The 15,773-nt window shown below is 46.9% G+C and overlaps 1 non-coding gene across 1 annotated transcript; it reads right to left on the bottom strand.

The window, feature by feature from the left end:
* Nucleotides 1-12,059: 12,059 nt before the first annotated feature.
* TRNAG-UCC (transfer RNA glycine (anticodon UCC)) lies at nucleotides 12,060-12,131 on the bottom strand. Its single transcript has one exon. It is a non-coding gene; the product is annotated as a tRNA-Gly (tRNA).
* Between the last annotated feature and the right edge of the window lie 3,642 nt (nucleotides 12,132-15,773).

Genomic DNA, 15,773 nt, shown 5'->3' on the forward strand with positions numbered 1-15,773 from the left:
AATCAATCCATGCTAGCAGAGGATGGTTTCGATCCATCGACCTCTGGGTTATGGGCCCAGCACACTTCCGCTGCACCACTCTGCTTCCTGCTCAAAATGCTGTGGTTATGCAGATCAGGAGCCTTCAGAGGAGTGGCATGGGATCGCTGGAGCTATTCTGGCAGGGCTCTCACCTCATTTGCCTAAGAATGTCACAAGGCATGCTGGGTGCAGAAAATCTTCGCCTTCCCCTCTCACAGTCAGTCATAGGGGAAAGTCAAGGCCCTCTCAGTCACTAGCCATGTCACGCCTTTGTCAAGACAGAAGCACCCCCACCCGCTCCTTCTCTGTGATCCTGCGCTACCATGCTCAGGTTTTGGCCTTACCTGGGAGCCAGAGGTGCACCCGGTGAGGGCTGAGCGTTCGGGACGTGAGTGGACTTAGGACTGGAAGTTCTGTCCATTCGAAGCAGCCAACCTTCCTGCTGCAGACAGGGGCTGTTCCCTTGGGTTTCTTTCACCTTGCTCTCGGATAAATTTGGTTGTATGCTGCAGTTGCCTGCGATGACTACAAGGTGGCGCTGCTTTCAGGTAAGAGCACAAATATGCAGAAAATGTTGGGGACTTTTGCCACATTTATCGGTGGTGGGTCTCGCACATTTTTCCCAGGGGAGAGATATTGACCTGAAACACTTTTTACTGCAGAGATGCTACAGTTCTAAAGGCTGGTCGGGCAGAAGGGCTTAGCCGTTTCATTGCCTGCCCCCCTGCAGCCCATTTATTACCAGCAGTTGTGAGTGGTGACTGCTGTTTGTAAAATATAAAAATTTCAGGACATAGAAAGTCGCAGACGGGGCTTTTGGGATGCCTGCCTATGTCTTTGTTTATTATTTATCTAATAGCTGAGTAATCTGGTCAAGATATTTCTCTTTTTTTTAACGTATTGCGTTAGAATAGCTACAGCTTGCTTAATGTATAAATATTAGCACTGCGTTGGCCGGGAATCAAACCCGGGTCAACTGCTTGGAAGGCAGCTATGCTCACCACTATACCACCAACGCTCCATGGCATATGTTTTTTTTAAACTCTAGACATCACAACCCTGAGTTCAATGACTATATTGCACCAGTATCAGAGGTATTTTTGGTTTACAGACCAACATGAAAATCAGGAAAAAAGTTCTTGCAACTGCTAAGGAACTGGAGATTGAAACCAATGCAAAAGCTGCGCAGAAAAGGAGAAAGGGAAAGCAGCAGTTCAAATCATTGAAATAAGCATATATTGGCAGCAAGGGAAAAACAGCAGGGTAGAGAAAGAAAACAGCTCCACGAAATTCACAGGAGATTGATAATAGCAGGACAAAAAAAGGGAATAATAACGCTCCAAGCAGGCTCAGAAAGGAGTGCGAGGGTCCCATCTTTCTTTAATGGTCATAACTGTGCATCATTTCCTTTGAAGTGTAGGGTTGATTCTCTGACCATCTGTCTCCCTGACTTTGAGCAGAGACCGATAGTTGAGCAGTCTCTTCCCACAAAAAGCTGGCACAAGCCTGCTGTTTTCCGCTCTGGCAGCGTGGAAACGAGAGAGTGGTCCTCACAAGAAAAAAAATCAATCCATGCTAGCAGAGGATGGTTTCGATCCATCGACCTCTGGGTTATGGGCCCAGCACGCTTCCGCTGCGCCACTCTGCTTCCTGTTCAAAATGCTGTGGTTATGCAGATCAGGAGCCTTCAGAGGAGTGGCATGGGATCGCTGGAGCTATTCTGGCAGGGCTCTCACCTCATTTGCCTAAGAATGTCACAAGGCATGCTGGGTGCAGAAAATCTTCGCCTTCCCCTCTCACAGTCAGTCATAGGGGAAAGTCAAGGCCCTCTCAGTCACTAGCCATGTCACGCCTTTGTCAAGACAGAAGCACCCCCACCCGCTCCTTCTCTGTGATCCTGCGCTACCATGCTCAGGTTTTGGCCTTACCTGGGAGCCAGAGGTGCACCCGGTGAGGGCGAGTGTTTGGGACGTGAGTGAACTTAGGACTGGAAGTTCTGTCCATTCAAAGCAGCCAACCTTCCTGCTGCAGACAGGGGCTGTCCCCTTGGGTTTCTTTCACCTTGCTCTCGGATAAATTTGGTTGTATGCTGCAGTTGCCTGCGATGACTACAAGGTGGCGCTGCTTTCAGGTAAGAGCACAAATATGCATAAAATGTTGGGGACTTTTGCCACATTTATCGGTGGTGGGTCTCGCACATTTTTTCCAGGGGAGAGATATTGACCTGAAACACTTTTTACTGCAGAGATGCTGCAGTTCTAAAGGCTGGTCGGGCAGAAGGGCTTAGCCGTTTCATTGCCTGCCCCCCTGCAGCCCATTTATTACCAGCAGTTGTGAGTGGTGACTGCTGTTTGTAAAATATAAAAATTTCAGGACATAGAAAGTCGCAGACGGGGCTTTTGGGATGCCTGCCTATGTCTTTGTTTATTATTTATCTAATAGCTGAGTAATCTGGTCAAGATATTTCTCTTTTTTTTAACATATTGCGTTAGAATAGCTACAGCTTGCTTAATGTATGAATATTAGCACTGCGTTGGCCGGGAATCAAACCCGGGTCAATTGCTTGGAAGGCAGCTATGCTCACCACTATACCACCAACGCTCCATGGCATATGTTTTTTTTAAACTCTAGACATCACAACCCTGAGTTCAATGACTATATTGCACCAGTATCAGAGGTATTTTTGGTTTACAGACCAACATGAAAATCAGGAAAAAAGTTCTTGCAACTGCTAAGGAACTGGAGATTGAAACCAATGCAAAAGCTGCGCAGAAAAGGAGAAAGGGAAAGCAGCAGTTCAAATCATTGAAATAAGCATATATTGGCAGCAAGGGAAAAACAGCAGGGTAGAGAAAGAAAACAGCTCCACGAAATTCACAGGAGATTGATAATAGCAGGACAAAAAAAGGGAATAATAACGTTCCAAGCAGGCTCAGAAAGAAGTGCGAGGGTCCCATCTTTCTTTAATGGTCATAACTGTGCATCATTTCCTTTGAAGTGTAGGGTTGATTCTCTGACCATCCGTCTCCCTGACTTTGAGCAGAGACCGATAGTTGAGCAGTCTCTTCCCACAAAAAGCTGGCACAAGCCTGCTGTTTTCCGCTCTGGCAGCGTGGAAACGAGAGAGTGGTCCTCACAAGAAAAAAAATCAATCCATGCTAGCAGAGGATGGTTTCGATCCATCGACCTCTGGGTTATGGGCCCAGCACGCTTCCGCTGCGCCACTCTGCTTCCTGTTCAAAATGCTGTGGTTATGCAGATCAGGAGCCTTCAGAGGAGTGGCATGGGATCGCTGGAGCTATTCTGGCAGGGCTCTCACCTCATTTGCCTAAGAATGTCACAAGGCATGCTGGGTGCAGAAAATCTTCGCCTTCCCCTCTCACAGTCAGTCATAGGGGAAAGTCAAGGCCCTCTCAGTCACTAGCCATGTCACGCCTTTGTCAAGACAGAAGCACCCCCACCCGCTCCTTCTCTGTGATCCTGCGCTACCATGCTCAGGTTTTGGCCTTACCTGGGAGCCAGAGGTGCACCCGGTGAGGGCGAGTGTTTGGGACGTGAGTGAACTTAGGACTGGAAGTTCTGTCCATTCAAAGCAGCCAACCTTCCTGCTGCAGACAGGGGCTGTCCCCTTGGGTTTCTTTCACCTTGCTCTCGGATAAATTTGGTTGTATGCTGCAGTTGCCTGCGATGACTACAAGGTGGCGCTGCTTTCAGGTAAGAGCACAAATATGCATAAAATGTTGGGGACTTTTGCCACATTTATCGGTGGTGGGTCTCGCACATTTTTTCCAGGGGAGAGATATTGACCTGAAACACTTTTTACTGCAGAGATGCTGCAGTTCTAAAGGCTGGTCGGGCAGAAGGGCTTAGCCGTTTCATTGCCTGCCCCCCTGCAGCCCATTTATTACCAGCAGTTGTGAGTGGTGACTGCTGTTTGTAAAATATAAAAATTTCAGGACATAGAAAGTCGCAGACGGGGCTTTTGGGATGCCTGCCTATGTCTTTGTTTATTATTTATCTAATAGCTGAGTAATCTGGTCAAGATATTTCTCTTTTTTTTAACATATTGCGTTAGAATAGCTACAGCTTGCTTAATGTATGAATATTAGCACTGCGTTGGCCGGGAATCAAACCCGGGTCAATTGCTTGGAAGGCAGCTATGCTCACCACTATACCACCAACGCTCCATGGCATATGTTTTTTTTAAACTCTAGACATCACAACCCTGAGTTCAATGACTATATTGCACCAGTATCAGAGGTATTTTTGGTTTACAGACCAACATGAAAATCAGGAAAAAAGTTCTTGCAACTGCTAAGGAACTGGAGATTGAAACCAATGCAAAAGCTGCGCAGAAAAGGAGAAAGGGAAAGCAGCAGTTCAAATCATTGAAATAAGCATATATTGGCAGCAAGGGAAAAACAGCAGGGTAGAGAAAGAAAACAGCTCCACGAAATTCACAGGAGATTGATAATAGCAGGACAAAAAAAGGGAATAATAACGTTCCAAGCAGGCTCAGAAAGAAGTGCGAGGGTCCCATCTTTCTTTAATGGTCATAACTGTGCATCATTTCCTTTGAAGTGTAGGGTTGATTCTCTGACCATCTGTCTCCCTGACTTTGAGCAGAGACCGATAGTTGAGCAGTCTCTTCCCACAAAAAGCTGGCACAAGCCTGCTGTTTTCCGCTCTGGCAGCGTGGAAACGAGAGAGTGGTCCTCACAAGAAAAAAAAACAATCCATGCTAGCAGAGGATGGTTTCGATCCATCGACCTCTGGGTTATGGGCCCAGCACGCTTCCGCTGCGCCACTCTGCTTCGTGTTCCAAATGCTGTGGTTATGCAGATCAGGAGCCTTCAGACGAGTGGCATGGGATCGCTGGAGCTATTCTGGCAGGGCTCTCACCTCATTTGCCTAAGAATGTCACAAGGCATGCTGGGTGCAGAAAATCTTCGCCTTCCCCTCTCACAGTCAGTCATAGGGGAAAGTCAAGGCCCTCTCAGTCACTAGCCATGTCACGCCTTTGTCAAGACAGAAGCACCCCCACCCGCTCCTTCTCTGTGATCCTGCGCTACCATGCTCAGGTTTTGGCCTTACCTGGGAGCCAGAGGTGCACCCGGTGAGGGCGAGCGTTTGGGACGTGAGTGGACTTAGGACTGGAAGTTCTGTCCATTCAAAGCAGCCAACCTTCCTGCTGCAGACAGGGGCTGTCCCCTTGGGTTTCTTTCACCTTGCTCTCGGATAAATTTGGTTGTATGCTGCAGTTGCCTGCGATGACTACAAGGTGGCGCTGCTTTCAGGTAAGAGCACAAATATGCATAAAATGTTGGGGACTTTTGCCACATTTATCGGTGGTGGGTCTCGCACATTTTTTCCAGGGGAGAGATATTGACCTGAAACACTTTTTACTGCAGAGATGCTGCAGTTCTAAAGGCTGGTCGGGCAGAAGGGCTTAGCCGTTTCATTGCCTGCCCCCCTGCAGCCCATTTATTACCAGCAGTTGTGAGTGGTGACTGCTGTTTGTAAAATATAAAAATTTCAGGACATAGAAAGTCGCAGACGGGGCTTTTGGGATGCCTGCCTATGTCTTTGTTTATTATTTATCTAATAGCTGAGTAATCTGGTCAAGATATTTCTCTTTTTTTTAACATATTGTGTTAGAATAGCTACAGCTTGCTTAATGTATAAATATTAGCACTGCGTTGGCCGGGAATCAAACCCAGGTCAATTGCTTGGAAGGCAGCTATGCTCACCACTATACCACCAACGCTCCATGGCATATGTTTTTTTTAAACTCTAGACATCACAACCCTGAGTTCAATGACTATATTGCACCAGTATCAGAGGTATTTTTGGTTTACAGACCAACATGAAAATCAGGAAAAAAGTTCTTGCAACTGCTAAGGAACTGGAGATTGAAACCAATGCAAAAGCTGCGCAGAAAAGGAGAAAGGGAAAGCAGCAGTTCAAATCATTGAAATAAGCATATATTGGCAGCAAGGGAAAAACAGCAGGGTAGAGAAAGAAAACAGCTCCACGAAATTCACAGGAGATTGATAATAGCAGGACAAAAAAAGGGAATAATAACGTTCCAAGCAGGCTCAGAAAGAAGTGCGAGGGTCCCATCTTTCTTTAATGGTCATAACTGTGCATCATTTCCTTTGAAGTGTAGGGTTGATTCTCTGACCATCTGTCTCCCTGACTTTGAGCAGAGACCGATAGTTGAGCAGTCTCTTCCCACAAAAAGCTGGCACAAGCCTGCTGTTTTCCGCTCTGGCAGCGTGGAAACGAGAGAGTGGTCCTCCCAAGAAAAAAAATCAATCCATGCTAGCAGAGGATGGTTTCGACCCATCGACCTCTGGGTTATGGGCCCAGCACGCTTCCGCTGCGCCACTCTGCTTCCTGTTCAAAATGCTGTGGTTATGCAGATCAGGAGCCTTCAGAGGAGTGGCATGGGATCGCTGGAGCTATTCTGGCAGGGCTCTCACCTCATTTGCCTAAGAATGTCACAAGGCATGCTGGGTGCAGAAAATCTTCGCCTTCCCCTCTCACAGTCAGTCATAGGGGAAAGTCAAGGCCCTCTCAGTCACTAGCCATGTCACGCCTTTGTCAAGACAGAAGCACCCCCACCCGCTCCTTCTCTGTGATCCTGCGCTACCATGCTCAGGTTTTGGCCTTACCTGGGAGCCAGAGGTGCACCCGGTGAGGGCGAGCGTTCGGGACGTGAGTGGACTTAGGACTGGAAGTTCTGTCCATTCGAAGCAGCCAACCTTTCTGCTGCAGACAGGGGCTGTTCCCTTGGGTTTCTTTCACCTTGCTCTCGGATAAATTTGGTTGTATGCTGCAGTTGCCTGCGATGACTACAAGGTGGCGCTGCTTTCAGGTAAGAGCACAAATATACAGAAAATGTTGGGGACTTTTGCCACATTTATCGGTGGTGGGTCTCGCACATTTTTTCCAGGGGAGAGATATTGACCTGAAACACTTTTTACTGCAGAGATGCTGCAGTTCTAAAGGCTGGTCGGGCAGAAGGGCTTAGCCGTTTCATTGCCTGCCCCCCTGCAGCCCATTTATTACCAGCAGTTGTGAGTGGTGACTGCTGTTTGTAAAATATAAAAATTTCAGGACATAGAAAGTCGCAGACGGGGCTTTTGGGATGCCTGCCTATGTCTTTGTTTATTATTTATCTAATAGCTGAGTAATCTGGTCAAGATATTTCTCTTTTTTTTAACATATTGCGTTAGAATAGCTACAGCTTGCTTAATGTATAAATATTAGCACTGCGTTGGCCAGGAATCGAACCCGGGTCAACTGCTTGGAAGGCAGCTATGCTCACCACTATATCACCAACGCTCCATGGCATATGTTTTTTTTAAACTCTAGACATCACAACCCTGAGTTCAATGACTATATTGCTCCAGTATCAGAGGTATTTTTGGTTTACAGACCAACATGAAAATAAGGAAAAAAGTTCTTGCAACTGCTAAGGAACTGGAGATTGAAACCAATGCAAAAGCTGCGCAGAAAAGGAGAAAGGGAAAGCAGCAGTTCAAATCATTGAAATAAGCATATATTGGCAGCAAGAGAAAAACAGCAGGGTAGAGAAAGAAAACAGCTCCACGAAATTCACAGGAGATTGATAATAGCAGGACAAAAAAAGGGAATAATAACGTTCCAAGCAGGCTCAGAAAGAAGTGCGAGGGTCCCATCTTTCTTTAATGGTCATAACTGTGCATCATTTCCTTTGAAGTGTAGGGTTGATTCTCTGACCATCTGTCTCCCTGACTTTGAGCAGAGACCGATAGTTGAGCAGTCTCTTCCCACAAAAAGCTGGCACAAGCCTGCTGTTTTCCGCTCTGGCAGCGTGGAAACGAGAGAGTGGTCCTCACAAGAAAAAAAAACAATCCATGCTAGCAGAGGATGGTTTCGATCCATCGACCTCTGGGTTATGGGCCCAGCACGCTTCCGCTGCGCCACTCTGCTTCGTGTTCCAAATGCTGTGGTTATGCAGATCAGGAGCCTTCAGACGAGTGGCATGGGATCGCTGGAGCTATTCTGGCAGGGCTCTCACCTCATTTGCCTAAGAATGTCACAAGGCATGCTGGGTGCAGAAAATCTTCGCCTTCCCCTCTCACAGTCAGTCATAGGGGAAAGTCAAGGCCCTCTCAGTCACTAGCCATGTCACGCCTTTGTCAAGACAGAAGCACCCCCACCCGCTCCTTCTCTGTGATCCTGCGCTACCATGCTCAGGTTTTGGCCTTACCTGGGAGCCAGAGGTGCACCCGGTGAGGGCGAGCGTTTGGGACGTGAGTGGACTTAGGACTGGAAGTTCTGTCCATTCAAAGCAGCCAACCTTCCTGCTGCAGACAGGGGCTGTCCCCTTGGGTTTCTTTCACCTTGCTCTCGGATAAATTTGGTTGTATGCTGCAGTTGCCTGCGATGACTACAAGGTGGCGCTGCTTTCAGGTAAGAGCACAAATATGCATAAAATGTTGGGGACTTTTGCCACATTTATCGGTGGTGGGTCTCGCACATTTTTTCCAGGGGAGAGATATTGACCTGAAACACTTTTTACTGCAGAGATGCTGCAGTTCTAAAGGCTGGTCGGGCAGAAGGGCTTAGCCGTTTCATTGCCTGCCCCCCTGCAGCCCATTTATTACCAGCAGTTGTGAGTGGTGACTGCTGTTTGTAAAATATAAAAATTTCAGGACATAGAAAGTCGCAGACGGGGCTTTTGGGATGCCTGCCTATGTCTTTGTTTATTATTTATCTAATAGCTGAGTAATCTGGTCAAGATATTTCTCTTTTTTTTAACATATTGTGTTAGAATAGCTACAGCTTGCTTAATGTATAAATATTAGCACTGCGTTGGCCGGGAATCAAACCCAGGTCAATTGCTTGGAAGGCAGCTATGCTCACCACTATACCACCAACGCTCCATGGCATATGTTTTTTTTAAACTCTAGACATCACAACCCTGAGTTCAATGACTATATTGCACCAGTATCAGAGGTATTTTTGGTTTACAGACCAACATGAAAATCAGGAAAAAAGTTCTTGCAACTGCTAAGGAACTGGAGATTGAAACCAATGCAAAAGCTGCGCAGAAAAGGAGAAAGGGAAAGCAGCAGTTCAAATCATTGAAATAAGCATATATTGGCAGCAAGGGAAAAACAGCAGGGTAGAGAAAGAAAACAGCTCCACGAAATTCACAGGAGATTGATAATAGCAGGACAAAAAAAGGGAATAATAACGTTCCAAGCAGGCTCAGAAAGAAGTGCGAGGGTCCCATCTTTCTTTAATGGTCATAACTGTGCATCATTTCCTTTGAAGTGTAGGGTTGATTCTCTGACCATCTGTCTCCCTGACTTTGAGCAGAGACCGATAGTTGAGCAGTCTCTTCCCACAAAAAGCTGGCACAAGCCTGCTGTTTTCCGCTCTGGCAGCGTGGAAACGAGAGAGTGGTCCTCCCAAGAAAAAAAATCAATCCATGCTAGCAGAGGATGGTTTCGACCCATCGACCTCTGGGTTATGGGCCCAGCACGCTTCCGCTGCGCCACTCTGCTTCCTGTTCAAAATGCTGTGGTTATGCAGATCAGGAGCCTTCAGAGGAGTGGCATGGGATCGCTGGAGCTATTCTGGCAGGGCTCTCACCTCATTTGCCTAAGAATGTCACAAGGCATGCTGGGTGCAGAAAATCTTCGCCTTCCCCTCTCACAGTCAGTCATAGGGGAAAGTCAAGGCCCTCTCAGTCACTAGCCATGTCACGCCTTTGTCAAGACAGAAGCACCCCCACCCGCTCCTTCTCTGTGATCCTGCGCTACCATGCTCAGGTTTTGGCCTTACCTGGGAGCCAGAGGTGCACCCGGTGAGGGCGAGCGTTCGGGACGTGAGTGGACTTAGGACTGGAAGTTCTGTCCATTCGAAGCAGCCAACCTTTCTGCTGCAGACAGGGGCTGTTCCCTTGGGTTTCTTTCACCTTGCTCTCGGATAAATTTGGTTGTATGCTGCAGTTGCCTGCGATGACTACAAGGTGGCGCTGCTTTCAGGTAAGAGCACAAATATACAGAAAATGTTGGGGACTTTTGCCACATTTATCGGTGGTGGGTCTCGCACATTTTTTCCAGGGGAGAGATATTGACCTGAAACACTTTTTACTGCAGAGATGCTGCAGTTCTAAAGGCTGGTCGGGCAGAAGGGCTTAGCCGTTTCATTGCCTGCCCCCCTGCAGCCCATTTATTACCAGCAGTTGTGAGTGGTGACTGCTGTTTGTAAAATATAAAAATTTCAGGACATAGAAAGTCGCAGACGGGGCTTTTGGGATGCCTGCCTATGTCTTTGTTTATTATTTATCTAATAGCTGAGTAATCTGGTCAAGATATTTCTCTTTTTTTTAACATATTGCGTTAGAATAGCTACAGCTTGCTTAATGTATAAATATTAGCACTGCGTTGGCCAGGAATCGAACCCGGGTCAACTGCTTGGAAGGCAGCTATGCTCACCACTATATCACCAACGCTCCATGGCATATGTTTTTTTTAAACTCTAGACATCACAACCCTGAGTTCAATGACTATATTGCTCCAGTATCAGAGGTATTTTTGGTTTACAGACCAACATGAAAATAAGGAAAAAAGTTCTTGCAACTGCTAAGGAACTGGAGATTGAAACCAATGCAAAAGCTGCGCAGAAAAGGAGAAAGGGAAAGCAGCAGTTCAAATCATTGAAATAAGCATATATTGGCAGCAAGAGAAAAACAGCAGGGTAGAGAAAGAAAACAGCTCCACGAAATTCACAGGAGATTGATAATAGCAGGACAAAAAAAGGGAATAATAACGTTCCAAGCAGGCTCAGAAAGAAGTGCGAGGGTCCCATCTTTCTTTAATGGTCATAACTGTGCATCATTTCCTTTGAAGTGTAGGGTTGATTCTCTGACCATCTGTCTCCCTGACTTTGAGCAGAGACCGATAGTTGAGCAGTCTCTTCCCACAAAAAGCTGGCACAAGCCTGCTGTTTTCCGCTCTGGCAGCGTGGAAACGAGAGAGTGGTCCTCACAAGAAAAAAAATCAATCCATGCTAGCAGAGGATGGTTTCGATCCATCGACCTCTGGGTTATGGGCCCAGCACACTTCCGCTGCGCCACTCTGCTTCCTGCTCAAAATGCTGTGGTTATGCAGATCAGGAGCCTTCAGAGGAGTGGCATGGGATCGCTGGAGCTATTCTGGCAGGGCTCTCACCTCATTTGCCTAAGAATGTCACAAGGCATGCTGGGTGCAGAAAATCTTCGCCTTCCCCTCTCACAGTCAGTTATAGGGGAAAGTCAAGGCCCTCTCAGTCACTAGCCATGTCACGCCTTTGTCAAGACAGAAGCACCCCCACCCGCTCCTTCTCTGTGATCCTGCGCTACCATGCTCAGGTTTTGGCCTTACCTGGGAGCCAGAGGTGCACCCGGTGAGGGCTTGCCCGGTATGAGCGTTCGGGACGTGAGTGGACTTAGGACTGGAAGTTCTGTCTATTCGAAGCAGCCAACCTTCCTGCTGCAGACAGGGGCTGTTCCCTTGGGTTTCTTTCACCTTGCTCTCGGATAAATTTGGTTGTATGCTGCAGTTGCCTGCGATGACTACAAGGTGGCGCTGCTTTCAGGTAAGAGCACAAATATGCAGAAAATGTTGGGGACTTTTGCCACATTTATCGGTGGTGGGTCTCGCACATTTTTTCCAGGGGAGAGATATTGGCCTGAAACACTTTTTACTGCAGAGATGCTGCAGTTCTAAAGGCTGGTCGGGCAGAAGGGCTTAGCCGTTTCATTGCCTGCCCCCCTGCAGCCCATTTATTACCAGCAGTTGTGAGTGGTGACTGCTGTTTGTAAAATATAAAAATTTCAGGACATAGAAAGTCGCAGACGGGGCTTTTGGGATGCCTGCCTATGTCTTTGTTTATTATTTATCTAATAGCTGAGTAATCTGGTCAAGATATTTCTCTTTTTTTTAACATATTGCGTTAGAATAGCTACAGCTTGCTTAATGTATAAATATTAGCACTGCGTTGGCTGGGAATCGAACCCAGGTCAACTGCTTGGAAGGCAGCTATGCTCACCACTATACCACCAACGCTCCGTGGCATATGTTTTTTTTAAACTCTAGACATCACAACCCTGAGTTCAATGACTATATTGCACCAGTATCAGAGGTATTTTTGGTTTACAGACCAACATGAAAATAAGGAAAAAAGTTCTTGCAACTGCTAAGGAACTGGAGATTAAAACCAATGCAAAAGCTGCGCAGAAAAGGAGAAAGGGAAAGCAGCAGTTCAAATCATTGAAATAAGCATATATTGGCAGCAAGGGAAAAACAGCAGGGTAGAGAAAGAAAATAGCTCCACGAAATTCACAGGAGATTGATAATAGCAGGACAAAAAAAGGGAATAATAACGTTCCAAGCAGCCTCAGAAAGAAGTGCGAGGGTCCCATCTTTCGTTAATGGTCATAACTGTGCATCATTTCCTTTGAAGTGTAGGGTTGATTCTCTGACCATCTGTCTCCCTGACTTTGAGCAGAGACCGATAGTTGAGCAGTCTCTTCCCACAAAAAGCTGGCACAAGCCTGCTGTTTTCCGCTCTGGCAGCGTGGAAACGAGAGAGTGGTCCTCACAAGAAAAAAAATCAATCCATGCTAGCAGAGGATGGTTTCGATCCATCGACCTCTGGGTTATGGGCCCAGCACGCTTCCGCTGCACCACTCTGCTTCCTGCTCAAAATGCTGTGGTTATGCAGATCAGGAGCCTTCAGAGGAGTGGCATGGGATCGCTGGAGCTATTCTGGCAGGGCTCTCACCTCATTTGCCTAAGAATGTCACAAGGCATGCTGGGTGCAGAAAATCTTCGCCTTCCCCTCTCACAGTCAGTCATAGGGGAAAGTCAAGGCCCTCTCAGTCACTAGCCATGTCACGCCTTTGTCAAGACAGAAGCACCCCCACCCGCTCCTTCTCTGTGATCCTGCGCTACCATGCTCAGGTTTTGGCCTTACCTGGGAGCCAGAGGTGCACCCGGTGAGGGCTTGCCCGGTATGAGCGTTCGGGACGTGAGTGGACTTAGGACTGGAAGTTCTGTCCATTCGAAGCAGCCAACCTTACTGCTGCAGACAGGGGCTGTTCCCTTGGGTTTCTTTCACCTTGCTCTCGGATAAATTTGGTTGTATGCTGCAGTTGCCTGCGATGACTACAAGGTGGCGCTGCTTTCAGGTAAGAGCACAAATATGCAGAAAATGTTGGGGACTTTTGCCACATTTATCGGTGGTGGGTCTCGCACATTTTTCCCAGGGGAGAGATATTGACCTGAAACACTTTTTACTGCAGAGATGCTACAGTTCTAAAGGCTGGTCGGGCAGAAGGGCTTAGCCGTTTCATTGCCTGCCCCCCTGCAGCCCATTTATTACCAGCAGTTGTGAGTGGTGACTGCTGTTTGTAAAATATAAAAATTTCAGGACATAGAAAGTCGCAGACGGGGCTTTTGGGATGCCTGCCTATGTCTTTGTTTATTATTTATCTAATAGCTGAGTAATCTGGTCAAGATATTTCTCTTTTTTTTAACATATTGCGTTAGAATAGCTACAGCTTGCTTAATGTATAAATATTAGCACTGCGTTGGCCGGGAATCAAACCCGGGTCAACTGCTTGGAAGGCAGCTATGCTCACCACTATACCACCAATGCTCCATGGCATATGTTTTTTTTAAACTCTAGACATCACAACCCTGAGTTCAATGACTATATTGCACCAGTATCAGAGGTATTTTTGGTTTACAGACCAACATGAAAATCAGGAAAAAAGTTCTTGCAACTGCTAAGGAACTGGAGATTGAAACCAATGCAAAAGCTGCGCAGAAAAGGAGAAAGGGAAAGCAGCAGTTCAAATCATTGAAATAAGCATATATTGGCAGCAAGGGAAAAACAGCAGGGTAGAGAAAGAAAACAGCTCCACGAAATTCACAGGAGATTGATAATAGCAGGACAAAAAAAGGGAATAATAACGCTCCAAGCAGGCTCAGAAAGGAGTGCGAGGGTCCCATCTTTCTTTAATGGTCATAACTGTGCATCATTTCCTTTGAAGTGTAGGGTTGATTCTCTGACCATCTGTCTCCCTGACTTTGAGCAGAGACCGATAGTTGAGCAGTCTCTTCCCACAAAAAGCTGGCACAAGCCTGCTGTTTTCCGCTCTGGCAGCGTGGAAACGAGAGAGTGGTCCTCACAAGAAAAAAAATCAATCCATGCTAGCAGAGGATGGTTTCGATCCATCGACCTCTGGGTTATGGGCCCAGCACGCTTCCGCTGCACCACTCTGCTTCCTGCTCAAAATGCTGTGGTTATGCAGATCAGGAGCCTTCAGAGGAGTGGCATGGGATCGCTGGAGCTATTCTGGCAGGGCTCTCACCTCATTTGCCTAAGAATGTCACAAGGCATGCTGGGTGCAGAAAATCTTCGCCTTCCCCTCTCACAGTCAGTCATAGGGGAAAGTCAAGGCCCTCTCAGTCACTAGCCATGTCACGCCTTTGTCAAGACAGAAGCACCCCCACCCGCTCCTTCTCTGTGATCCTGCGCTACCATGCTCAGGTTTTGGCCTTACCTGGGAGCCAGAGGTGCACCCGGTGAAGGCTTCCCCGGTATGAGCGTTCGGGACGTGAGTGGACTTAGGACTGGAAGTTCTGTCCATTCGAAGCAGCCAACCTTCCTGCTGCAGACAGGGGCTGTTCCCTTGGGTTTCTTTCACCTTGCTCTCGGATAAATTTGGTTGTATGCTGCAGTTGCCTGCGATGACTACAAGGTGGCGCTGCTTTCAGGTAAGAGCACAAATATGCAGAAAATGTTGGGGACTTTTGCCACATTTATCGGTGGTGGGTCTCGCACATTTTTCCCAGGGGAGAGATATTGACCTGAAACACTTTTTACTGCAGAGATGCTACAGTTCTAAAGGCTGGTCGGGCAGAAGGGCTTAGCCGTTTCATTGCCTGCCCCCCTGCAGCCCATTTATTACCAGCAGTTGTGAGTGGTGACTGCTGTTTGTAAAATATAAAAATTTCAGGACATAGAAAGTCGCAGACGGGGCTTTTGGGATGCCTGCCTATGTCTTTGTTTATTATTTATCTAATAGCTGAGTAATCTGGTCAAGATATTTCTCTTTTTTTTAACATATTGCGTTAGAATAGCTACAGCTTGCTTAATGTATAAATATTAGCACTGCGTTGGCCGGGAATCAAACCCGGGTCAACTGCTTGGAAGGCAGCTATGCTCACCACTATACCACCAACGCTCCATGGCATATGTTTTTTTTAAACTCTAGACATCACAACCCTGAGTTCAATGACTATATTGCACCAGTATCAGAGGTATTTTTGGTTTACAGACCAACATGAAAATCAGGAAAAAAGTTCTTGCAACTGCTAAGGAACTGGAGATTGAAACCAATGCAAAAGCTGCGCAGAAAAGGAGAAAGGGAAAGCAGCAGTTCAAATCATTGAAATAAGCATATATTGGCAGCAAGGGAAAAACAGCAGGGTAGAGAAAGAAAACAGCTCCACGAAATTCACAGGAGATTGATAATAGCAGGACAAAAAAAGGGAATAATAACGCTCCAAGCAGGCTCAGAAAGGAGTGCGAGGGTCCCATCTTTCTTTAATGGTCATAACTGTGCATCATTTCCTTTGAAGTGTAGGGTTGATTCTCTGACCATCTGTCTCCCTGACTTTGAGCAGAGACCGATAGTT

Source organism: Pleurodeles waltl, unplaced genomic scaffold (assembly GCF_031143425.1).
Source record: "Pleurodeles waltl isolate 20211129_DDA unplaced genomic scaffold, aPleWal1.hap1.20221129 scaffold_69, whole genome shotgun sequence".
In the NCBI taxonomy this organism is placed as follows: domain Eukaryota; kingdom Metazoa; phylum Chordata; class Amphibia; order Caudata; family Salamandridae; genus Pleurodeles; species Pleurodeles waltl.